This window comes from Lynx canadensis, chromosome B2 (genome assembly GCF_007474595.2).
Source record: "Lynx canadensis isolate LIC74 chromosome B2, mLynCan4.pri.v2, whole genome shotgun sequence".
Classification (NCBI taxonomy): Eukaryota; Metazoa; Chordata; class Mammalia; order Carnivora; family Felidae; genus Lynx; species Lynx canadensis.
In genome coordinates this window covers 44,362,304-44,375,003 of record NC_044307.1, presented here as the reverse complement: position 1 = coordinate 44,375,003, position 12,700 = coordinate 44,362,304, and the positions used below count along the sequence as shown (strand labels likewise).

General features: G+C 49.8%; 1 protein-coding gene across 3 annotated transcripts in view; it reads left to right on the top strand.

Moving 5' to 3' along the window:
- RCAN2 (regulator of calcineurin 2) overlaps positions 1-12,700 on the top strand; it is a 275,296-nt gene that overhangs the window by 259,834 nt on the left and 2,762 nt on the right. The gene's annotated exons all lie outside the window — the stretch shown is intronic.

The window sequence follows — 12,700 nt, the reverse complement described above, 5'->3', positions numbered from 1 at the left end:
TTTATTGAACTAGAACACCTCTTATCACCCAACTACAGAAGTGTTCTCTGTCCTTCTGCCTCTCTTCCCCGCCCCTTCTCTCCCTCTCCTCCTAGCCCCTTTTACCAAGGACCCTTTCTGGTTTCCTACTTTGATGTGGGTTGGGACTGAGGATGGGAGGTAAGGAGGAAGAACCCCAGTCGTTTCTGTGGATAATAATTTCCTGACATGAGCTCACACTAGACCTGAGTGCAGGCAACATGGTGGTCATGCTTTGGCCTCGGCATGCCTGGATTGGAATCCTAGCTCCACTTGTTTGAGCTGGACCTTGAGCAATTTACTTCACTTCTCTGCACCTCTTTATTTTTCAATGGTGATTATTGGGCAACCTGCAAGATCATCGTGAAGATGGAATAATTAATATACATGAGGTACTCAGCCCAGTTCCTGGCACACAGGAACTATCAGATCCATGGTGGTTGCTGTGGTCGTTCTGTTCAGAGCAGAACTGTTTAGCAGGACATCCTCTGAGAGATGTTTTCTGTGCCATTGCATGAATTAAGGTACGTAAAGCACTTGGAATAGTGTCTCCCTGCCAGCGAGAACAGTGTCCCTCTCCTTTGAGGTGGTCGTGGTTGCTCTTCACATGGGTTTGTTCTCTGAACTTCCCATGGACTTGGGTTGGTCTGTGCTTTGCTTTTACTCTTTGCCTCCCAAGCTTCTAGGGCATTCTTTAACAGAAGCAGCTGCTGCATGAAGGACAAGGGACAGAGTTACTATTCAATGATTTGACCCCACCCTCAAGACTACCTACAGCATTTTTCTTTGGGGGTCTATCAAAATGAGATGGGAGCTCATGGAAACACAGAGGTATCCGCGTGAGAAAAAATTGCAAAGGACTTCTCTCTCTGGAATGTTTCTTCCTCCCTGGAATATTTCTTTTAATCGGGAAGCCTCTTTCCACTTCTACTTAGAAAATAAGTTCTTTCTCCACCCCCAGACTGAGCCTGTAAACAGACAGCTGTGATTTGCAAAGTCTCCAGGAAGAGCCCCTCCTCCCTGAAATATCTCCTCTTTTATTTTTGTAGCCGTCAGAGAGGCTCCAACATGAAGAAAGAGATTTCTCTTGCTTTACAATGGTGACTCCAACTTGGGATGTGAGTTTAAACCCAGGCACCACCTTTTATTAGCTGTGTGACGTTGAGAAAGTTTCTTAATTTCTCTGTGTGCCTCAACAGTAAAACCAGATTGTTGCAGTCATCAAATTAGATAGCCCATATGAATCTCCATGTCCAGCACAGGACATGGTGAATGCTCAATATGTATTACCTGGTTTGGGTCACTTGATTTTTAAATCATATCTTAGCCTTTTATTAAAATGTAAGTGCCTGCATCAAGCTCTTAGCGCCATGTTTCTTAGTGTGAAATCTGTGATATTTTGGAACGGATGGCCCTACGCCCTGTGGTCCATTTAGCATTTTCGTGCATCACCTACTGAATGCCAGCATCCCCACCCAACCCTGTCCCTGTGAAAAACAAAAAACAAAAAAAAAACCTTAGCACCCTTGTTTGAGAACCATAGTAATTACACCTTTGCAGCATTTATCAGGTGGGTCTCAAATTCGAGAAAGACATAGAGGCAAGGAGTGCCTAGGAGGGGGTCAGAGGTACCAGTGTGGAGCAGACGGAGGAGGGGCGAGGAGAGAGGGGAGCCGTCCAGAGAAGTGCACCCACGCCCGTGCCCCTTCCAGACGCATGAGCGGGCACGCACGCGCGCCCACGCACATGCTCCCTTTGCTTCCCTTTGGAAAAATAGGGGAAGACAAGAATGCCGGAAGAGAACTTAAAAATACTGTTAAATCGCGTATGGAGGGCGGGGGGAGGATGGTATCGCTTCTGGAAGCTTTCTGATGCTTTTCCCCATAACTCCTCTTTCTCCTGAGGAACGCTTGTGGCCCCACATCAAACCAGCATTAGCCCTGCCTGGATTGAGAGAGGTTTAAAAGACATGGTGACTTTAGACAGCAGCCCGGGTCTTGGTGGAAGAAAGGAAGTGCAGGTTGCCGCACCCCTGCTTCCCGCAAGGGGGCTGTCCTGCCCCTCCTCCCCAGTCCTCTGAGTGCATAGGGCCAGCAGTCTCTGTCTCTGCTGTTGACAAGGGACAGGTTTACCGGGGCTTGGCAACCTTCTTCCCCTTCCCCACCCTGCCAAATTTAAGTCCTAAACCTGATACGTGAAAGGAAAGGGAATCTAAGTGTGAATACCTTTCTTTTTTTTTTTTTTTTTAAGTTTATTTATTTATTTTGGAGAGACAAAGCGTGAGCAAGGTAGGGGCAGAGAGAGAGGGAGAGAGAATCCCAAGCAGTGCGGAGCCCGATTCAGGGCTTGAACTCGCAAACTGTGAGAGCATCACCTGCTCCAGAAGCAAGAGTAGGATGCTTAACCGACTGAGTCACCCAGGTGCCCCTTAAGTGTGAATGAACACCTTTCAAGCACATTTCTAATTACGCTGAACTCGGCCCTCAGTCCCTGTTTTCGGTCCCATCAACAGACAGCATGTTTGATAAAACTAACACATAGAAATTCCTCGTTGCTTGTTCCATAGATCAGAACTGATGCTTCTATTTCCTCTTGAAAATAGCACGTTCACAATAAAAATACTGGGGAGGGGGGTTTGCAGTGCCTTTTACATATGATAAGCCTAAACGTGTTTTAATATTAGAATCCCTATTCCTCATCTTACTGAAAATTCCTCATCTTGGCTCTTGACTTAAACCAAAGCTCAGCGCTCAGCACCCAGCATGGTTCTATCTATGTTCAAAAGTCCTGCTGGAAGTGTTCTCAGCACGGGCCTTGAGAAGCCCTCATCCATTCTTAAATTCAGTGCCGATTAATAACAGATGCCTTCGTTTTCCCTGTTGGGTTGAGAACTCATTGAAGGGTAGGTCAGAATAAGACAGATGAGATGAGTAGTGCCAGCTTTGTTTCTAATGAAATACTGAGGCCGAGAATGTGGCCGAGGTGAACCCCAGCCCGGGTTTCCTAACGCTGAAATCCAGAACCCAGAGTTTAACTCGCCATGCCTGCCACAGACCACCCCACATGGGCTGGGTCTCCTCCGGGGGCCTTAGCACATGGCCCAGCGCAGAGAAGGGCACAGGACCTTTACAGGCAGGGATGGCCCAAAGGGAAAAGTGGAGAGGGCGAGCTGAGCAGGGACAGTTCTTTTCCCCGGAGTCACCTCTCCGCTTCCGCTGGAGGGGAGTGAGAGAGCGGCCACAGAGAGAGGTCCCTCTGTGGAGCTTCGTCCATAAGGAAGGAAGGACGGGAACTGGGGTGGTGTCCAGTCGAAGGTAGCACCTGAGCAGGGAAAGAGGATAAAACACAGGCAATTAATTTCAAGTCAATTTAGTGGCTCAGCTTGCTTCCGAACAAAGAGAGCGTGTGTGACCGATGACTTATCGATTGCTACGTAACAACGATCCCAAAATGAAGGCCTTGAAACAACGTCACTTATTTTGTTCACGGATCTGCTACTCAGGCAGGGCTTGGGGGAGAGCTCATTCTCTTGTCTGCTGCTTGCAGTGTTCCTGGGGCAGCTCAGCCGGGACCAGCAAATCTGCTTTCAAGATGGTTTACTCACAGGGCTGGCAAGCCAGTGTGGCTGACAGCTCAGACGGGCTGTGGGTCAGGGCCCCTGGTTCCTCTCCGTGCGAGCCTCTTCATGGGCTGCTTGGACTTCCTTACAACATGGAGGCGAGGTTCCAGAAATGAGCATCCTGACAGAGCAAGGTGGACGTGCATGGCGTTTTTGTGACCTGACTCAGAATTCACACCGGTTACTTCTGCGGCAGGATACTAGTCAAGGCAGTCAGTCATGAAGGCCTGTCCGGGGGTGCCTGGGTGACTCAGTCCCTTAAGCATCCGACTTAGGCTCAGGTCATGATCTCTCGGTCCTTGTGTTCGAGCCCCGCATTGGGCTCTGTGCTGACAGCTCAGAGCCTGGAGACTGCTTTGGATTCTGTGCCCCGCTCCCCATTCCCCCGCTCACGCTCTGCTCTCTCTTGTCTCTCAAAAATGAATAAACGTTTACAAAAATTTTTTTAAATAAACGCCTGTCCAGATTTGAGGGGAGGGACCACAGTGGGAACAGTCCTCCATGAATGAGTGGCAAGGTTCTTGAAGAGTAATGTTTAGCAAGAAATTTGATGGCCATCTCTGCCGAACACAGTCGGTCTGCTACAACACTAACTCTCCTGTTGAGAATTCGCCTTTCACATGAAAGATAATAAAATTAAATCCAGAAGGAAACATCCCCCCAACGCCAGAGACCAAAGCTACCATAAGAGATGTGAGTCAAATCCTTTTATAATGTATGGTATAGAGTATTTCTTTTCATAATGATTAAGTGTTATCATTTGAGAAGATTCATTGTCAAGGAGACCATGCCTAGGATAACTAGCAATTGGCCAGAACAAGAAGAGGCAGGATGCAGAAGGAATAAATAGTTCCTCTTTAGCTAGAGAGCAACTATTCGCTAAACTAGAAGTTGCCTTAAAGATACATTAAAAGTGAAAGTTAAACCCAGCTCTTGTCATAGGTGAACACCACGGGAGTCAGGACAGACAGAGCCTGAGAGTGACTGTAAGCATGTTCTTTGAGGTCAGACATGCCTGAGTTTGAATCCCGGCTCTGCCATTGACTTCCTCGGTGATGTCAGTTTCCTCCTGCATAACCTAGAGAGGATGACGCCCACAGTACAGAGCTGTCATCATAATTAAATATCCAATTTGTGTGAAGGACTTAGAGACGCATCTGGCATTTAGCGATGGCGCGGTAAATAGTTGCCGTGTGTAAAGCGGATGGCGAGTTTCCGTGACACCTCCCGTGTCCTACCACGGCCGGCATGCTGAAAACGGAGTAAATACCTGCCCTTACTTGGTTTTCTGCTTAGCGGAAAAGCTAAAGCTTACACACGTTAAACAATAGGAGGCAAATGTGTGAGTGCCTACTGGACATGGCAGAAGCGTGTCAAAAGCGTGTCACGACCCAGTAACATGTATTTGGAGCATTTACATATACCTGAAGCCGCATCCGTCACTACGGCCACCACTGCAGCAGCTTGGAACGTAAAACGTCACCAGATGAAACAACTAACGTATAATAGAAAAGGTGCTATAACTAGGCGTTATACACAAGTGATTCACACGATCTCAGAAAGAAAAAAGAGAGAGAGATGTCATTTCAAAAGCAACGTGAGATCTTCCTTCTTGTGGGAACACAAGTGTGGAAAAGGGTGGGGAGACAGGAAAAAGGAGAGAAACTTACCAGTGGGGGTGGGGAGTGGTAAAGAGAACAAGGATCAGTTCATTTTGAGGGTCGGGATTTATGACACCCCTCTGCCCTTCATGGGACTCCGCGTGTCACCATCCACTCCTCTTGCTGCTTACAACAGTGACTGGACTGAATAAAAACTCTTTCCAATTATTCATTTCTTAATTCTCGAAGTGTCTGGCCGTGTGACCAGGTTGGTTCATCACACTGAAAACGGGAAATTATTTTGGGCAGCCGCACTGACCACAACATCACCCTAAATAATCATTAAATAATCATGTCATGCATCTGAGGAGGGCTTTAAAGTATCTGACAAATATTTCCTTATTTCGTAGCGTGGTGATGTGATGGTTATTCCCATTTCACAGATGAGGAAAACTGGGGCGGAGAATGTTATATATCTCTCAGCGTCACATCGCTGGCCCAGGATGAGGTGATGTCTCCAAACGTTGCGTTAGGAAGCTTATTCCAGCAGTGGACGTTAGTTCCTGTGGTGGGGTCATCAGCTGAGAGCATTCAGGTGGGAAGTGGTGAACCGTGAATGCAGGCATTGTAAGCAGGGTAGCAAGGGAACGTATGGAGAAATGTTTCAGAGCAGTGTTGAATAATGTTCTGTGATGGCTTAACTACCATGGATGGAAGGCAGAGAAGCTTCCAAGGTGACCAACTCTACAGATTTGGCACCTAGGAGATAGAACCTCCCCGAGAAATGTGATAGCTGGAGAGGACACATAGATTGACAGGGAACATAAATAATTCTACTCTGGATATGTGAGTTTGGAGAAGACTAGAAGACTTTTGCAGAGATGTCCCTAAGGCCAGAGAGGTGCAGGTGTGAGACCAGGCTGGGGACATAGCATCTCATAGAGACAGAAAGTGGGAGCTCATGATGTTCCAGAGAGAGAATCTTTCAGAGATGAATGGAAGCCACGTGAGGAATAGAGCAAACCCTAGTCTCGTGCCTGCTAGACCCTGCAGTCTTTTGAAAGCCTCTGGGACAGGGGTCCCATCTCTTTGGCAGAGCTCAGGTAAGGACTTGTGCAAGGAGGCACTCAGGTCACAGGAGGGTTTCCCTTTCCTGCCATCTCGAGAGTTTTCTTACCAGGAATCTGAACGGTCTCAGCTCTGCTGTAATATATGCAAATATAGCACTGTAACATCTCCCTGCCTTGAACGCATCTCATTATGCTGATTTTTAGACACTGTGCATAATCACACTGATTATTTTAGAGAGAATCCAAGAAGAAGCCAACTCCTGACCCATAAGCCAAAGGGGGCAGCGTGATGGAGAACTTCCAGGGGTACTGGGACCAGCGGTCACCAACACACATCTCTGTGAGTGTGACAGAACTGTGTCACCACATCCCCCAGGTGCCCCCCTACCCCCCGCAGACAGGGATGTGACCTTCTCCCTCCTGAGAACAGGAGGCAGCCCGTGGACACCTCCATGTCCTCCAGACCTGCAGGAATCAGGACCTTGTCATCAACCTGTCTCCATCCACTCAGAAAAAGAGGCGACGGAATTTGACATTTATTTCGAACAGTGGCCACGCCTACATCACTTCCAAAGGCCTGAATGACAGTTTCACTTTTGGCCACGTGCTGGAGGAGTTTGCACGTGCTCAGCTGGGAATTCATTTCAACAGGGGTAGGTGGAAAACCCCGCGTGATGTACTTTCTGGAAGCTTTTGGCTCCGGCCGGCCTCCTTTCTGCTCACAGGGGAAAGGACAGTTTGAATACAGACTTGAGGATTGGGAGTGTGATAGGTGACCCTCTGCTTGTCCTTTCAAAGAAACGCTGTGGCCGTGCTCAGTGTGGTGTGGCAGGATAGACCCACCCTGAGTGGCCAGGGCCCCACGGGCTCCTTGTCCCCCACCAAGCCCAGTTGGTCACCATGCAGGGTGACAGCATTGACGTCAGCCCTGGTGGTAGAGGAATTAGCTGAAGCCCAAAGGGAAAGAGAAGCCAAAAAAAGAAGAATTCAATCCAGCAACACCAAAGCTATTTCTTTTTTATTTTGTAGGCTCTTAGCAGCTGTTAAGCTTTGCTGGATTTTGATAGTAAGAAAGTTTCCAAATATAGAACAGTGAAATGTCAGAGTTAATGGGATCACAGCAATAAAGTCTCTCTACGACCAAGTAGTCTGACTCTGTTAGCTCCACGTGCTCAACATAAAGCTGCCCCGCACGGAGCAGGGCCCTGGGCTTTCCTGTTCCATCCCGAGTGTACCCCCGGCACATCTGGCCTAAAAGGAAAGCACTCAGGTTGGAACTGGTAAACACCTTGCAGCTAGACGTATCTTTACAGGAGTGTTCTTTATGCAAGCCAGGGCAAACAAGTGACTTAATTAAAAGGCTTGCTTCATTATATACATTGTACTATGATACAGATATAAATAGAGGGGCGCCTGGGTGGCTCAGTCGGTTGAGTGTCCGACTTCGGCTCAGGTCATGATCTCGCGGTCTGTGAGTTCGAGCCCCGCTTTGGGCTCTGGGCTGACAGCTCGGAGCCTGGAGCCTGTTTCGGCTTGTGTCTCCCTCTCTCTCTGCCCCTCCCCCGCTCATGCTCTGTCTGTCTCTCTCTCCCAAAAATAGTAAACATCAAAAAAACTGTAATATGAATATAAATACATATAAAGCTAGCAACTAGCTTCTGGCCAACGAGTAAGGAAAGGGGCAGGGTGTCTGGTCAGCCCCTTGGCTGGGGACCTGCCACCACCCCTTCCCCCGCCGGCCTCACAGTCTCCACGCTTTTGCTGGGTGACAGCAAATTCTGTCCCATCATCCTGAACTGCCATCGCCTCTCCCTGCATCGCAAGCGACAGGGCGACGCGCGGGACTCCAGCAGCCATCGGTGTCCCTCCAAGAAGTGCCACTCCTCCAAACCTGAGAATTTGGAAGACATCCTGGATGCAAACAAAGAACGGCCTTATTTGTGTACTCGTTCCTTTCTCCTTCTCTTGTTGGAGGGCGTCTCTCATTCAGAATTTGCAGAGCATCCCCAGAGGAAGGAGAGCGTTTCGGAAAGCTTGAGTACAGCGAAGTCATCGCCCGCCGTTTGCGGTGGCACCCGGAGGGGCTTGCTGTCCCCCCAGAAAACAAAGATGAGAAAGAAGACTACAGATTAATTCGAGCTGCTGGGGGGCGGCTCCCGAGCTGATAAATCCTGGATGCCTTCCTGCTATGCGTCCAGCGTCCCTCCCTCCTGCCCTCTCCCTGCACCGGTCTCACTTTCCGATGAAAAATTAGCATGCAGGAGGGAGGCAGGGAGGAGGCACGCTGGGTGCATGCCCGCGCCCTGGCGGGACCACAGCCTCCAGCCCGCCACGTGAACCCCCGGAACGGTGGCTGCCCTTTAACACGGAGAAGCACCAGGGGATGCTGGCTACCAAAGGAGATGTCGCTCAGAATAGGCAGGGCCGCATCCTCATACCAGTAAACTATTTTTTTTTAAGTTTATTTATTTCTCTTGAGAGAGACAGAGATGGCACAAGCGGGGGAGGGGCAGAGAGAAAGGGAGAGAGAGAATCCCAAGCAGGCTCAGAGCCCGCTGCGGGACTGGAACCCACGAAGCCGGGGAGATCGCGACCTGAGCGGATGCCCGAGCCAACCAGGAGCCCCGCGGTCACCTCTGTTTTCAACAAGCAGCGCCGCTAGGCTGTCAGCAGCTCGAGAAGCCCTGCTCCGAGATGCCACCCGCCAGGTCTGCCCACCCGTGGCCCGGAGCCTCGCAGGCAACTTTTACGCCGGGAGCCACGTCATGGAGATTCCTGTCCTTCGCGTGCGGTTCTTCTGCCCGGGGGTTTTGGTTACAATGACAAAATACCTCAGAGGAGGGCGGAGCACCACTGAATAAGCATCGACGCGTATACACCACAGCTGTAGGTGTGAGCGTTCTCACGACTTCAGAGCGGGTTGCCACGCGGTTCCCGTAATGCCAACAATCCCGGCTGCAGGGAGACAAAGCCAAGCATGAATGAGGGCGGCAAGTTTCTCTCTCCTGCTTCTGCACCTGTTTGTGTCACTGTCCCCTCCTGATTCCACACCGGTCCCCCTCCGCTCCCTTCTGCCAGAGATTTCACACCCGCTGACGCAATTCTCCGCTCCCTGCAATTTCACCAAATCTAGACTCGAAAAGATAGAGCCTTTATGAGCCCTATTCCTACGGCTCTGGCCAGTGCTGTCACTCTCGGCTCCTGCCAATCCCCCGGGGAAATCCTGGAGCTGAACCACTCCATTTTTGTGAGCTATTCCTCTCCCTCACCCAGGAAAGCCTCTGCTCTCCACACCAGGATGTCAAGGGCAGCCCCGCGAAGACTTCTCTGACCCTTAACAGAAAGAGAACACTCTTAGCAGCATGTGGCTATATTAGTTTGCCAAGGTTGCCACGGAAACACGAGCTGAGGGGCTTCAAAAAAGGTATTGGGGTTCCTGGGCGGCTCGGGTGGTTAAGCTTCCTACTCCGGCTCCGGCCATGATCTTGAGGCTGGCTCGTGAGTTCGAGCCCCGTGTCAGGCTCTCTGCTCTCAGTGTGAGCCCGATTCAGATCTTCTCTGCCCTCTCTGTCTCTCTCTCTCTCTCCCTCAGAAATGAGTAAACATTTTTTTTTAATTTTTTTTTTCAACGTTTTTATTTATTTTTGGGACAGAGAGAGACAGAGCATGAACGGGGGAGGGGCAGAGAGAGAGGGAGACACAGAATCGGAAACAGGCTCCAGGCTCCGAGCCATCAGCCCAGAGCCTGACGTGGGGCTCGAACTCACGGACCGCGAGATCGTGACCTGGCTGAAGTCGGACGCTTAACCGACTGCGCCACCCAGGTGCCCCATGAGTAAACATTTTAAACAATGTACTGACTCAAGTTCTGGAGTTACAAGTTCGGGACCAAGGTGTCAGCAGGGCCTCCCTCCCTCTGAAGGCTCTAGGGAAGGACCTGTCCCAGGAGCCTCTCCCGGCTTCTGGTAGCTCCTGGGCTGTGGTGAGGGCCTGCGTCCCAACTTCCCCTTTTTGTAAGGACACCAGTCATCCTGGATTAGGGATCTACCCTAATGGCCTCATTTTAACTTAATCATCTCCGAGAACCCCGTAAGGTCATTGTCGCAGGTACCAGGGATTAGGACTTAGATGTCTTTGCGGGGGGGACACAATTCACCCCATAACAATAGCAGACTCTGAACGTTCACGTCCTTCCCAGCATCACTTAGAAGAGCTTTGACCCTTGTTACATGAGTAGTGTTCCTCACCCCTTTATGCCAGCGCCCAGATTTTAAGCCTGTACCTCGTAAGCATTTGCTGTTTTCACCGTGGGTGCTCACCAAGATGTACCCAGGGGCACATACACAGTACCCCGGCCCCGAAACTGACCGTACTTGCTCCGGCCGGCCGGAAGGGACACTTCCCACTACAGATTGGGGATGACAGGCAAGGCTTCTGGACTGGGTGGTATCGGCCTCTCATCCTGGAGGGAGGGCAGGTTTTAGGAAGCTCGCAAAGAGAGGTGAGCCTAAGGCCAGAGAAAAGTAGCTGCTTTGGTCGTGCGGACACAAAAGTGAACAAACCTTTTCTAAAATGTTACAGAGAAAGGAAGAGAGTTTTATTTGAGCCCAAGTTAGGACAGCTGCCCAGAATGCACAGGCTTTACAAAGAAGAGAGTGCTCTGAGGAAGGAACATTTGGGGACAGGGTTAGGTATGCTTTTTACAGAAAGAGTTACAAACCATCACAACAAAGGGCACTCCAGACAGGTACACACTTTATGTTTTTAGTCTTTGCAAGGCTGTACGACTTTAATCTTCTGGGAACCAGGGAGGGGTTTTTTTTTGTTCTTCTTCTGTTTGGAATGCTCTTTTTTTTGGTGTTTTGGGTTGTGTCGTTGTTTTGTTTTGCCTTTTATTTTTATTTTTTTCAGGTTATTTATTTATTTTGAGAGAAAGAGAGAGAGCACAGCTGGGGAGGGACAGAGATAAAGAGACACTGAATCTCCAGCAGGCTCCACACCATCCGCACAGAACCCCACGTGGGGCTTGAACTCACACACTGTGAGATCATGACCTGAGCTGAGATCAAGAGTCAGATGCTTAACCGACTGTACCGCCCAGGTGCCCCTGTTGTTGTTGTTGTTGTTGTTGTTGTTGTTGTTTAACGAAGCTGACTTAAGATGTGTGCGCAGGACAGAAATACAGCCCATGCTTTAGAGGTTTTGCCGACTCATGTTGACCTTGGTAAATGTTAAAGTATAGCTTCCCTGAGGGTCACCTGGGTGGCTCAGTCGGTTGAGCATCCCACTTCAGCTCAGGTCATGATCTCGCGGTTCATGAGTTCAAGTCCCACATCAGGCTCCGTGCTGACAGCTCGGAGCCTGGAGCCTGCTTCAGATTCTATGTCTCCCTCTCTCTCTCTGCCCACCCCCCCCCCACCCCACACATGCTCTCTCTCTGTCTCAAAAATAAATAAACATTAAAAAAAATTGTTTTTAAATATAGCTTCCCTGGGAGCCCAGGGGCAGAGCCCACAAGCGTGAAAGTTGAATATTTCCTTTATCAGTAGGAGCTCGGACGCGGCAGTTTGTTTTTAGATTTTTCCCCATCGTGAAGGAGGGGAAGTGAAGGTTGGGATGTCAGGAGAAGAGGATGAGTGTGTCAACAGTTAAATTGAGAAGTTAAAGCATGCAGATGGAGACCGCCTGGAGGTCTTCTACTTGTCATTTATACCCACGTCAATCGTCGCCTCTACTGGGAAGCCTTTCAGTGTTACTTTCTCCTTACAGTTTGGCACCTCAGTCCTTGACATATTTTGCCACGCTAGTGCTTACCATGGTATCTTCTGGTACTTCCTGTGTCTGCATGCGGCCGCAGGGCTGTGCTCTTGTGCCTGTAGCCTTATCACCAGCAATAGGCTAGCCCATGGGGAATGCTCAGTAAATACCTCCTGAGATAAACCAAAAGCACGAAGCCAGTCAGCTTAACAGCCATCTGACTATAAGATGAGCCAGTCAAGAAGGACAGACTCTTATAACTTGAAGGGACCTCGGCAGCCATCGAACCCCATCCCCCAGTAACCACCGCAAATCCCAGACAAGTGATGATCCTGCCTTATTCCCTCCTGGGGCGGCTCTGGCCATAAGAAGTATGCGGCTGGAGGAGACCTTAGAGACTGTGCTGTCCAGAAGGTGAACGAGTGAAGCTGTTGGCTCAAGGTCACTCAGCAATTAGCAGCAATGATGGGAAACAGAAGAAACTGAGAACTCCCTACCAGACCTACTATGTCATCACCACGGTCCTGTGGGTTGTGGCTACGACCGTGTTGAAGTTTACAGTTGAGAGTGCTGAGGCTACAAGAGGGTGAGTGGCCCACTCAGGGTTGTCTGGTTATAGGTGGTAGAACAGGGAC